Source organism: Mus caroli, unplaced genomic scaffold (assembly GCF_978045245.1).
Source record: "Mus caroli unplaced genomic scaffold, Mus_caroli_1 scaffold_7, whole genome shotgun sequence".
NCBI lineage: Eukaryota > Metazoa > Chordata > Mammalia > Rodentia > Muridae > Mus > Mus caroli.
The window spans coordinates 55,182,594-55,195,134 of NW_028227262.1; positions in this window are offsets into that span (position 1 = coordinate 55,182,594).

Genomic DNA, 12,541 nt, shown 5'->3' on the forward strand with positions numbered 1-12,541 from the left:
GTGTTCCTCTTTCTCCACATCCTCGCCAGCATCTGCTGTCACCTGAATTTTTGATCTTAGCCATTCTGAATGGTGTGAGATGAAATCTCAGGGTTGTTTTGATTTGCATTTCCCTGATGATTAAGGATGTTGAACATTTTTTCAGGTGCTTCTCTGCCATTCAGTATTCCTCAGGTGAGAATTCTTTGTTTAGCTCTGAGACCCATTTTTTAATGGGGTTATTTGATTTTCTGGAGTCCACCCTCTTGAGTTCTTTATATATATTGGGTATTAGTCCCCTATCTGATTTAAGATAGGTAAAGATTCTTTCCCAATCTGTTGGTGGCCTTTTTGTCTTATTGACAGTGTCTTTTGCCTTGCAGAAGCTTTGCAGTTTCATGAGGTCCCATTTGTCAATCCTCGATCTTACAGCACAAGCCATTGCTGTTCTATTCAGGAATTTTTCCCCTGTACCCATATCTTCGAGGCTTTTCCCCACTTCTCCTCTATAAGTTTCAGTGTCTCTGGTTTTATGTGAAGTTCCTTGATCCACTTAGATTTGACCTTAGTACAAGGAGATAGGAATGGATTGATTCACATTCTTCTACATGATAACAACCAGTTGTGCCATCACCATTTGTTGAAAATGCTGTCTTTTTTTCTACTGGATGGTTTTAGCTCCCTTGTCAAAGATCAAGTGACCATAGGTATGTGGGTTCATTTCTGGGTCTTCAATTCTATTCCATTGGTCTACTTGTCTGTCACTATACCAGTACCATGCAGTTTTTATCACAATTGCTCTGTAGTAAAGCTTTAGGTCAGGCATGGTGATTCCACCAGAGGTACTTTTATCCTTGAGAAGAGTTTTTTCTATCCTAGGTTTTTTGTTATTCCAGATGAATTTGCAGATTGCTCTTTCTAATTCATTGAAGAATTGAGTTGGAATTTTGATGGGGATTGCATTGAATCTGTAGATTGCTTTTGGCAAGATAGCCATTTTTACAATGTTGATCCTACCAATCCATGAGCATGGGAGATCTTTCCAACTTCTGAGATCTTCTTTAATTTCTTTCTTCAGAGACTTGAAGATTTTATCATACAGAACTTTCACCTCCTTAGTCAGAGTCATGCCAAGATATTTTATATTATTTGTGACTATTGAGAAGGGTGTTGTTTCCCTAATTTCTTTCTCAGCCTGTTTATTCTTTGTGTAGAGAAAGGCCATAGACTTGTTTGAGTTAATTTTATATCCAGCTACTTCACCAAAGCTGTTTATCAGGTTTAGGAGTTCTCTGGTGGAATTTTTAGGGTCACTTATATCATCTGCAAAAAGTGATATTTTGACTTCATCTTTTCCAATTTGTATCTCCTTGATCTCCTTTTGTTGTCGAATTGCTCTGGCTAGGACTTCAAGTACTATGTTGAATAGGTAGGGAGAAAGTAGGCAGCCTTGTCTAGTCCCTGATTTTAGTGGGATTGCTTCCAGCTTCTCACCATTTACTTTGATGTTGGCTACTGGTTTGCTGTAGATTGCTTTTATCATGTTTAGGTATGGGCCTTGAATTCCTGATATTTCCAAGAGTTTTATCATGAATGGGTGTTGGATCTTGTCGAATGCTTTCTCCGCATCTAACGAGATGATCATGTGGTTTTTGCCGTTGAGTTTGTTTATATAATGGATTATGTTGATAGATTTCCGTATATTAAACCATCCCTGCATCCCTGGAATAAAATCTACTTGGTCAGGATGGATGATTGCTTTAATGTGTTCTTGGATTCGGTTAGGGAGAATTTTATTGAGGATTTTTGCATCTATATTCATAAGGGAAATTGGTCTGAAGTTCTCTATCTTTGTTGGATCTTTCTGTGGTTTAGGTATCAGAGTAATTGTGGCTTCATAGAATGAGTTGGGTAGAGTACCTTCTGCTTCTATTTTGTGGAATAGTTTGTGCAGAACTGGAATTAGATCTTCTTTGAAGGTCTGGTAGAACTCTGCACTAAACCCATCTGGTCCTGGGCTTTTCTTGGCTGGGAGACTATTAATGACTGCTTTTATTTCTCTAGGGGATATGGGACTGTTTAGATCGTTAACTTGATCCTGATTTAACTTTGGTATCTGGTATCTGTCTAGAAATTTGTCCATTTTGTCCAGGTTTTCCAGTTTTGTTGAGTATAGCCTTTTGTAGAAGGATCTTATGGTGTTTTGGATTTCTTCAGGATCTGTTGTTATGTCTCCCTTTTAATTTCTGATTTTGTTAATTAGGATGTTGTCCCTGTGCCCTCTAGTGAGTCTAGCTAAGGGTTTATCTATCTTGTTGATTTTCTCAAAGAACCAACTCCGAGTTTGGTTAATTCTTTGAATAGTTCTTCTTGTTTCCACTTGGTTGATTTCACCCCTGAGTTTGATTATTTCCTGCCATCTACTTCTCTTGGGTGAATTTTTTTCCTTTTTTTCTAGAGCTTTTAGATGTGTTGTCAAGCTGCTAGTGTGTGCTCTCTCCAGTTTCTTCTTGGAGGCACTCAGAGCTATGAGTTTCCCTCTCAGAAATGCTTTCATTGTGTCCCAAGGGTTTGGGTATGTTGTTGCTTCATTTTCATTAAACTCTTAAAAAGTCTTTAATTTATTTCTTTATTCCTTCCTTGACCAAGGTATCATTGATCAGAGTGTTGTTCAGTTTCCATGCGAATGTTGGCTTTCCATTTTTTATGTTGTTATTGAAGATCAGCCTTAGTCCATGGTGGTCTGATAGGATACATGGGACAATTTCAATATTTTTGTATCTGTTGAGGCCTGTTTTGTGACCAATTATATGGTCAATTTTGGAGAAGGACCCGTGAGGTGCTGAGAAGAAGGTATATCCTTTTGTTTTAGGATAAAATGTTCTGTAGATATCTGTTAAGCCCATTTGTTTTATAACTTCTGTTAGTTTCACTGTGTCCCTGCTTAGTTTCTGTTTCCATGATCTGTCCATTGATGAAAGTGGTTGAAAGTGTTGAAGTCTCCCACTATTATTGTGTGAGGTGCAATGTCTGCTTTGAGCTTTACTAAAGTGTCTTTAATGAATGTGGCTGCCCTTGCATTTGGAGCATAGATGTTCAGAATTGAGAGTTCCTCTTGGAGGATTTTACCTTTGATGAGTATGAAGTGTCCCTCCTTGTCTTTTTTGATAACTTTGGGTTGGAAGTCGATTTTATTTGATATTAGAATGGCTACTCCAGCTTGTTTCTTCAGACCACTTGCTTGGAAAATTGTTTTCCAGCCTTTCACTCTGAGGTAGTGTCTGTCTTTTTCCCTGAGATGGGTTTCCTGTAAGCAGCAGAATGTTGGGACCTGTTTGTGTAGCCAGTCTGTTAGTATATGTCTTTTTATTGGGGAATTGAGTCCATTGATATTAAGAGATATTAAGGAAAAGTAATTGTTGCTTCCTTTTATTTTTGTTGTTAGAGTTGGCATTCTGTTCTTGTGGCTGTCTTCTTTTTGGTTTGTTGAGGGATTACTTTCTTGCTTTTTCTACGGTGTGATTTCCGTCCTTGTATTGTGTTTTTTTTTTTTTTTTTTTTTTTTCTGTTATTATCCTTTGAAGGGCTGGATTCGTGGAAAGATAATGTGTGAATTTGGTTTTGTCGTGGAATACTTTGGTTTCTCCATCTATGGTAATTGAGAGTTTTGCCCGGTATAGTAGCCTGGGCTGGCATTTGTGTTCTTTTAGTGTCTGTATAACATCTGTCTGCCTCTTCTGGCTTTCATAGTCTCTGGTAAAAAGTCTGGTGTAATTCTGATAGGCCTGCCTTTATATGTTACTTGACCTTTCTCCCTTACTGCTTTTAATATTCTATCTTTATTTAGTGCATTTGTTGTTCTGATTATTATGTGTTGGGAGGAATTTCTTTTCTGGTCCAGTCTATTTGGAGTTATGTAGGCTTCTTGTATGTTCATGGGCATGTCTTTCTTTAGGTTTGGGAAGTTTTCTTCTATAATTTTGCTGAAGATATTTGCTGGCACTTTAAGTTGAAAATCTTCATTCTCATCAACTCCTATTATCCGTAGGTTTGGTCTTCTCATTGTGTCCTGGATTTCCTGGATGTTTTGAGTTAGAATCATTTTGCGTTTTATATTTTCTTTGATTGTTGTGCCGATGTTCTCTATGGAATCTTCTGCACCTGAGATTCTCTCTTCCATCTCTTGTATTCTGTTGCTGATGCTCGCATCTATGGTTCCAGATTTCTTTCCTAGGGTTTCTATCTCCAGTGTTGCCTCACTTTGGGTTTTCTTTATTGTGTCTACTTCCCTTTTTAGGTCCAGTATAGTTTTGTTCATTTCCATCACCTGTTTGGATGTGTTTTCCTGTTTTTCTTTAAGGACTTGTAACTCTTTAGCAGTGTTCTCCTGTATTTCTTTAAGTGAGTTATTAAAGTCCTTATTGATGTCCTCTACCATCATCATGAGTCTAGCTTTTCGGTTGTGTTGGGGTGCCCAGGACTAGGTGGGGTGGGAGTGCTGTGTTCTGATGATGGTGAGTGGTCTTGATTTCTCTTAGTAGGATCCTTAAGTTTGCCTTTTGCCATTTGGTAATCTCTGGAGCTACTTGTTATAGTTGTCTCTGATTAGAGCTTGTTCCTCAGGTGATTCTGTTAGCCTCTATCAGCAGACCTGGGAGACTAGCTCTCTCCTTTGAGTTTCAGTGGTCAGAGCACTCTCTGCAGGCAAGCTCTCCTCTTACAGGAAAGGTGCACAGATATCTGGCCTTAGGACCTCCCTCCTGGCTGAAGAGGAAGGCCCAAAACAGGACCTGTCCTGAAGCTGAGTTGCTTTGGCCTGTTCCAGAAGCTGTTAGCTTCTGTATTCTACACTCTCACCTGTGCAGAATACTCTTGGAGGAGTCCTGGAACCAAGATGTCTGCAGCTGATGCTCAGGCAAAGTGCTCCTGGCCCGGGTGGACCCCTATCCTCTAGCCGGGAAAGTGGCCGGATGTCTGGGGCTCGAAAAGGGGGCTGCCTTAGAAGCTCTGTGGCTCCCGCCTGTCCCAGAAGCTTTTAGCTTCTGTATTCCGTACTCTTACCTGTGCAGAATACACTCGGCGGGGTCCCGGAACCAAGATGTCTGCTGCTGATGCTCAGGCAATGTGCTCCCGGGCAGACGGATCCCTATCCTCTGGCTGGGAGAGTGGCCGGATGTCTGGGGCCTGTGTTCCAATAGAATTCTTGTAGTCAACACTCTTTTTATAGCATACCACCAGCCAAAATGTTTACATATAAATTTTGTAAAAAAAAAAAAAAAAAAACCACAAACTTTTGTGCAAAAAGTAATATTAGAGATGGCAGCCTCATTAAAAAAATAAACAAAATATTTGTATAGATACTTTATGACTACGTATTCCTACCTTGTGGGTAATAAATATCTGATCTCAGCTTCATTAATTGTCACAAAATGCAAATGAATATAATGAAATATTACTGCACACCCACCAACATGGCTAAATTGACTATGTGTTTTTCAGGTGAACATGTGTTCACCTGTTTACCACATATCATGGAAGTATATCTTATGATCATTGGAAGACCCAAGATTGATCATAGGTATATCACTAAAAAATATGTAATATTTTTATTGATCCTTTGATAATTTTAGATATTTATACAATGTGTATTGATTATATTCATCCCTGCACTCCCTAAATCCCTTCAGATTTATCTCCGGCCTTTCTACCTCTCCACCCTCCCAACTCTTTCTCTCTCTTTCTCTTATTTCCTTCCTCCCTCCCTTCCTTCTTCCCTCCTTCCCTTCCACCCTCCCTTCCTTCCTTCCTTCCTGCCTTTCTTCCTTTCTTCCTTCCTTCCTTCCTTCCTTCCTTCCTTCCTTCCTTCCTTTCTCCCCCCCCCCCTTTTAAAAAATAACCTATGGAGCCCATTTGCACTGCCCATGAACTCCTGGGTATGGGGTGGGAGTCACACCCTTAAATAAAAGTTACCCCCTCCATCCCAGAAGCTATCAATTGTGACTAGCATTCAGTTGGGGTAGAGGCTCATGAGCTGCTCACCCTTCTGAGCTAGAATAGTGACTGGCTTTCTCTCATGCAAGTTTCATGCAGGAAACCACGGCTGTGTGAGCTCATGAGTGAAGCAGGCCAGTTACATCCAGAAGATTCCAGTTTGCTTCAGTCCTTCCTAAGCTCTGCCTATTAATATCTTTCTGCCTCTTTTTCTAAGATGGTACCTGAGCCTTGGGGGAGAGAGCACTCCATCGATGCCTTCTGCACCTTAACCACCTGTGGGGTTTTACATTAACCACCATCCACTAAGTGCACACTTTACTGTCCACAAACCTGGAATCAACTAAACTGGTGCAATGAACTACTACACAGCAATGTAAAAGAACAGACTACTGTGCCTTATAACAGATGCCTGAGTCTCAGAGATATTATATTGAACAACACAAGCCAATACAAGAAAGAAAACCAAGATGTGGGGCTGTGGTACAGTTTATTGGGTTCAAAAACAGATAAATCTGGTGTTAAGAATCTGAATAATGGCTGCCTTTCAGGTGGTACTGGGAAGGCAGATGAAGGTTCTAGAATGATGATCATGTTCTAGTTCTTGCTTGATAACATCAGAATATATAGTGTTAAGACACTGGTCCATGTGCATACATGAGCAGTATACTTTCCTGTGTGCCTACCATACTTTAGCAAAATATTGAACCTTTATTTTAGACTCTTGTTGACTTTTATTTTATATGTATGGGCATTTTGCCTTTGTACATGCCAGGTGCTGTTCAAAGCCAGAAGAGGGCCTTGAATTTGATGAAACTAGAGTTACAGAGTACTGTAAGCACCCATGTGGGTACTGGGAATTAAATCTGTGTCCTCTGGAAGACAAAGTTCTCAACTGCTAAGCCTCTTTTACTTGTTTTTAAAACAAAGGTTACAGAGGGAGATGTCTGATAAACCCAAGGCTGTTTCTTCATCAAGGAGGAAGAACTGTGATATAATCAAGGACAATGGCTTTGCACTTGCATCTTTGTTTTCACAGTAAGTGTGTCATGAAAGTTCGTGCATGAACATATTAGACTAAGTGAAGCCTTGTTCTTCAAGGTGATCATGTTGTGAATCATTTGAAGAAGGTCCTTGCTCTGTGATTCATCTTGTTTATGAATGAAGACATTTACTCATTAAGGGTTGCTTCCAGCAAGGTGTACCTGAGCTGATACAAACGAGCCATTCGCTTTTGCTCTGTTATTAATTAATTAATTAATATCAAGTCAACCTGCATCCTCAAATAACATCTGAATTCACGTCTGTCTGAGTTTTGCAGGGCTGCCAGAACAAATAGCTTAACATAATACACTTTCATGGTTCTTGGAGGTCACAAGGCTGATAGCAAGCAATTGACAAGGGCATACTCCCTGTCCTAAGACAGTCTGTGACCTCTTCCCTTTCTGACATTTTCCAGTTTTTCTTGGCTGCTGGCAATTTAACTTCAGTCCCTTCCTATGTCTTCCTCTGGGTTTTCTCCCTTCTGTGTGTCTTAGTGTACCCTCTGCTTTCTAAAACAAGGGGCATACTAAATCCAAGATTGTTATTATCTCAAGACCTTTAACTCATTCTGACTGCAAACACCCCATTTCTAGAAAGCCTACATTTCGAGTTTCTGGGTAAATATGGATACAGGAGAAGAGTGATCCTTGTTTACCTCATATGGACAGGGATGCTGGGCTAAGCACACAATAGTCCTGTGCTGCTTGCTTCTTGCTATAGGCTATCCATTACTTCAGAGCCAGGAATCAAAGACCTTAGCAGTTATTAAGATGCAACTATTTGCTGAGCCTTTTATCATTTATTCCTCTCAAAAACTGTGTTATTTTACTTTTTTCTTTGAGACAAGATCTCGTTGTATAGACCAGACTGGCCTTGAACTCACAGAGATCTACCTGCGTTGGCTGGGATTAAAGGCGTGCACCATCACACTAAGTGACCCCACTAATTTACAGACCTATCGTCTGTGGTTGCACAGAGAAGTTAAGTAACTTTGTCACAGTCACACAGGTAGTGAGCAATTGAGCAGACATCCTTTCTTTAAAAATCACCATGTGGGGATCTGGGAATACAGTCCAGCTGTCAAGGTGCTTGCCTTAAAAGCATGAGAATCTCAGTTTGGTTTCTAGAAGTCACATAAAAGTGGTTGGCAGGTGGCATGTGCCTATAATCACAGCAATATGGGAGTAATGGAGACAGGAAGACTCCCGAGGTTTGTGGCCATCCAGCCTAGTCTAATTGGTCAGCTTCTGGTCAATGAGAGACTGTCCTCAAAGAAAGCTAATAGCATTCTTGAGGGTAAAACTTAATATTGTCCTTTGGCTTACACACACACACACACACACACACACACACACACACAAACACACACACTCTGATTGGATACTACTACAATAACTGCTTGTTCACTATTTACCAGGCCTCGAAGGAGATCATAAAATTAGAACTAGACCAAGAACCTGCCTCTGAGAAGGTCCTGACTAAGAACATTAGAAACAAACATTTTGTTAATTTAGTAGTATGTAATGAAAACATTCCACCGTGTGCAAGGCATGGCCTTAAGCACTGGTGAGATGTGAGCAAACATATATATGGAAACATGTGGCCAAGTGGGAGGCACATGATGATAAGTGAGAAGGGCATATTAATGAATTAATATCAAGTCAACCTGCATCCTCAAATAACATCTGAATTCACCACTGTCTGAGTTCTGCAGGGCTGCCAGAACAAAGAGCTTAGCATAATACACTTTCATAGCTCGTGGAAGTCACAAGTCTGAAATAGACAGATGTAGCTCAGGGTAAATATTCTGGAGTGTAACCTTGGACATCAATCACAGTTAGGTATGAGACTTTCTGCACAAGTAGCAGTTTCATACTCACCTTTGAGAGCGGAAGCATGCATAGGTCCATGAGCTGATAGGAACCCCAGACAAGGTATTTGGAAGGGTATCTATAAAAAGGGAATACTAGTAACTGTTGACATGGCAAGTTGTTTCACCAATTTAATTGGTTAATACACTTAAAGGTGTTCTTTTCGATTTCTCAAGGATTTTGTAGTGTGCCTAGCACATAATGGGCCAGTGGCTAACATTATTATTAGAGATTGACGAGGATGAAGCGGTGGGTGGTTGCTAGGGTCCCCAGCTCTCCATCCTTCAAACACCAGCGACTGGAGCCCCCTTTGCCGTACAGAACTAGCCCCAAAGCAAACTCACAGTCGGTGCACAAAAACAGTGCTTTGCCCCAAGGAGGATGAATGCGCTGGGGTCTCTCTCTTAGAATTTTGTTCCTGTAACTCCTGTTGAGTCACAATCCTTAAACCAGCATCTCCTTTAAAAATAATTTAATTTGAAAAAAAAAATATTTTTTTGGTGTAATTATTTTGGTGTATTACCTATTGTGTGAATGTGTGATTTATGTGTGCATGTAGGTGCATGGGGTACATGTGGGTTCTTGTTCATATGTGTGTGTGTGCATGTGTGTGTGTGCATGTGTGTGTGTGCATGTGTGTGTGTGCATGTGTATGTGTGTGTGTGTGCATGTGTGTGTGTGTATGTGTGTGTGTGCACCAGAGGTCCATATCTGAGGCCTTCCTCTATGCTTTCCCATGCTGGTTAGTTTTCTGTCGACTTGAACTCAAACTAGAGATACCTGAGAAAAGGGAATCTCAACTGGAAAAAAGCCTCTCTCAGATTGCTGGCATTTTCTTGATTAACGATTGATGTGGGAGGGCCCAGACCACTGTGGGCAATGCCACCCATAAGCAGATGGTCTTTGGCTGTATAAGAAAACAAGTGGAGTGAGCCATGGAGAACAAGCCAGTAAGCAACATTCCTTTATGGCCCCTGTGCCAATTCTTGCCCTGATTTTCCCTCATGACAGACGACATATAAGCTGTAAGTTAAAACAAACCCTTTACTCCCCAAGTTGCTCTCGATCATGGTGTTTTATCCCCGTACTAGAAAGCAAACTAGGACACCTTAACTTTGTTTTGAGATAAGACTTCTCATGGAACCTGAAACTCATCTCTTTGGCTCAGCTGGCTGGCCAGTGAGTTTCAGGGGTGTATCTCTCTTTCTCATCCTATACCCCCACCACCTCCCCCTAGCACTATGGTCATAAGAACATGTCACCACTCCTAAAGATTTTTTTCCTGGGGTCTTAGATCCTACCTTAGGCTCCCATGTTTTCTTGGAAGGTACTTTTCTCACCCCCCCCATTCCTCTTTTACATGTTCTGTTCTCTAACAGTCTTTCTTGCCCCTTCAAAGCTGCTAGCTGCCCAGGGAATCTCTCCCACCCACAGCTAGTAGCAAGTTGCACGTGCAGCCATAGCTGATAGCAGCTCATTAAGTAACTGGAGGAAGTCTGAATATTGACGACGGTGGGTGCTCCCTGGGCACACCAGACAATTGCAGAGCTGATTTCTCTCTCTCTCTCTCTTTCCCCACACTGATATGATAGATTTCATTCCTGGAGAGCTCCACAGGCAAGATTTAAGTTGGTTTTTTCCTGCTGTGAGTCTGAAATAAAGTCTTCACAGATTGCCCAAGCAGGCTCAGTGAATCACTCTTACTTGCGGGGCGTGCTCTGAGCTCCTCTGCATGCAAAGGACAGCCTGATTTAGCACAAGTCTCTCTCACCTTCCATTCATCACCAGCTGCAGGCACACTGCTAGGTGGGGAAGCTCCCTTGTGGACATTCCTATCAGACTAACACCTTAGTGAAAAGCCTGTTCTCAGTGTAGCCTTTCATTGGAAGAATGTCCTTCAGGAGACAGATTGCAACATGCCAGGGACACTGGGTGGCTTCATAAGTTCCTGGGAGAGCTTTGGAGGCATCATTTCTGGAAAATAAAAAGAATGTTTCAAAGCTGATGGTTTAAAACATAAAGTTGCAGTTAGGTATTTTATGTGTATGTGGTGTGTGTGTGTGTGCGCGCACGTGCGTGCATGCATGCTCACATGCACATGCATGAATGCATACATGCATGAGTACATTCATTCATACATACATGCATGCACACGTGTATACACCGTGTGTGGGCACATGTGTCATGGCATTTGTGTAGAAATCAGAAGACATCTTGAGGGAATGGTTTCTTTCCTTCCACTCAGGAATCAAACTTAGGCTCTCTGGCTTGGTGGCAGGGCCTTAGCATCTCAGCATTCCAGCTGATGGCTTTTGATAGTGTGCAGGATTACCTTTTGCTCTGGGTTGTACAGACAAAATGCTCAGAGAGGTTAAAAAAATACGGACTTAGGGATGCTTGGCTATGGCACTTGGCTTTTTTGTTTGCTCACCCGAGATAGCTTCTCATTTATCCTAATGTGGCTTAGAGCTCATGATCTTCCTGCTGAGATTCCTGAGTGCTGAGATTACAGGTGGATGTTACTACGCCTGGTGTAATGCTGCTCTTGGTGCTGGGCAGGTTGAGTAAACTTTGTGACTCTCACTTTTTTCTTCTATAGAATAACACTAAAGTCAAGAATTATCCAGTGCTATAATTCGTATAAAATACTTATTACAGGAACAGGCCCCTAGAAAATGTTCAGAACAAGTGAGTGTTTGCTAATGTTCCTTTTGTGCTGGGGTTGGTACTGGTGTTATTTATCACTAGACTAATGGTAAACCCAACCCCATCTTTTCTCAACTTGACTCTTCTGGAAGTTTGGAGGGACTATTTGTGTGTGTGTTTGTATGTGTGTATGTGTCATGTGTGTACACAGTGTGTATTCATGTGTATAAAAATTCTGTCTGTCCTCAGGTGTCTTCTACCCTTTGTTTGATACAGGGTCAGTTACTGGCATAGAGTTTTACCACGTGATCTAGGACTAAGAATTTTCAGAGGTCTATCTATCCCCACCTCCCATCTCTGGGATAACAGGTGCTTACCACTATGCCCAGATGCCCAGATCTTTATAGGTTCTAGAAATCCAAACGTAGGTCCTAATGCTTGCAAGGCAAGCACTTTATCAACCAATCCATCTGCCCTGTCTCAGAGGGACCATCTTTTAGAACTAAGAGTTTCATATTGCTCCATCTGGACAGATGGTTAGAGAAAAGTGCCAATATGTTCTAGACAGCTATGGTTTGAATGGATCTCCTCCAACTTTAGGTGATACTGCTGTGGTCATATTAAGGGCATGGGGCTGTAAGAGGCTGCAAGAGGTTTTCATGTGTGAGGTACCTAGACCCTCATAAAAGAGGATGCATTCTGTGTTTGCCCAGCTTCCTCTTCTTTTTGCTTTGTGATCTTTTGAAGGCACTCAGAAGTTCATGTTATCTGCTGACATCTTGGCCTGTTTAGCCTGCCACATTATAAGAAAAAAAGCTTAGATCTTTATACATTTGTAAAGTCTTAGCTGCCTTATTGTAGCAGCACAACACAGACTGAGACCCAAAGCATCAGGGTACCTGGGCATGAACATACACACCTATAATCCCAGTACCTGGGAGGAAGAAGTGGCAACATTTCAAGTTCATGACCAGCCTGGTTTACATAGCCAAACCCTGGTGCAAAGAAAA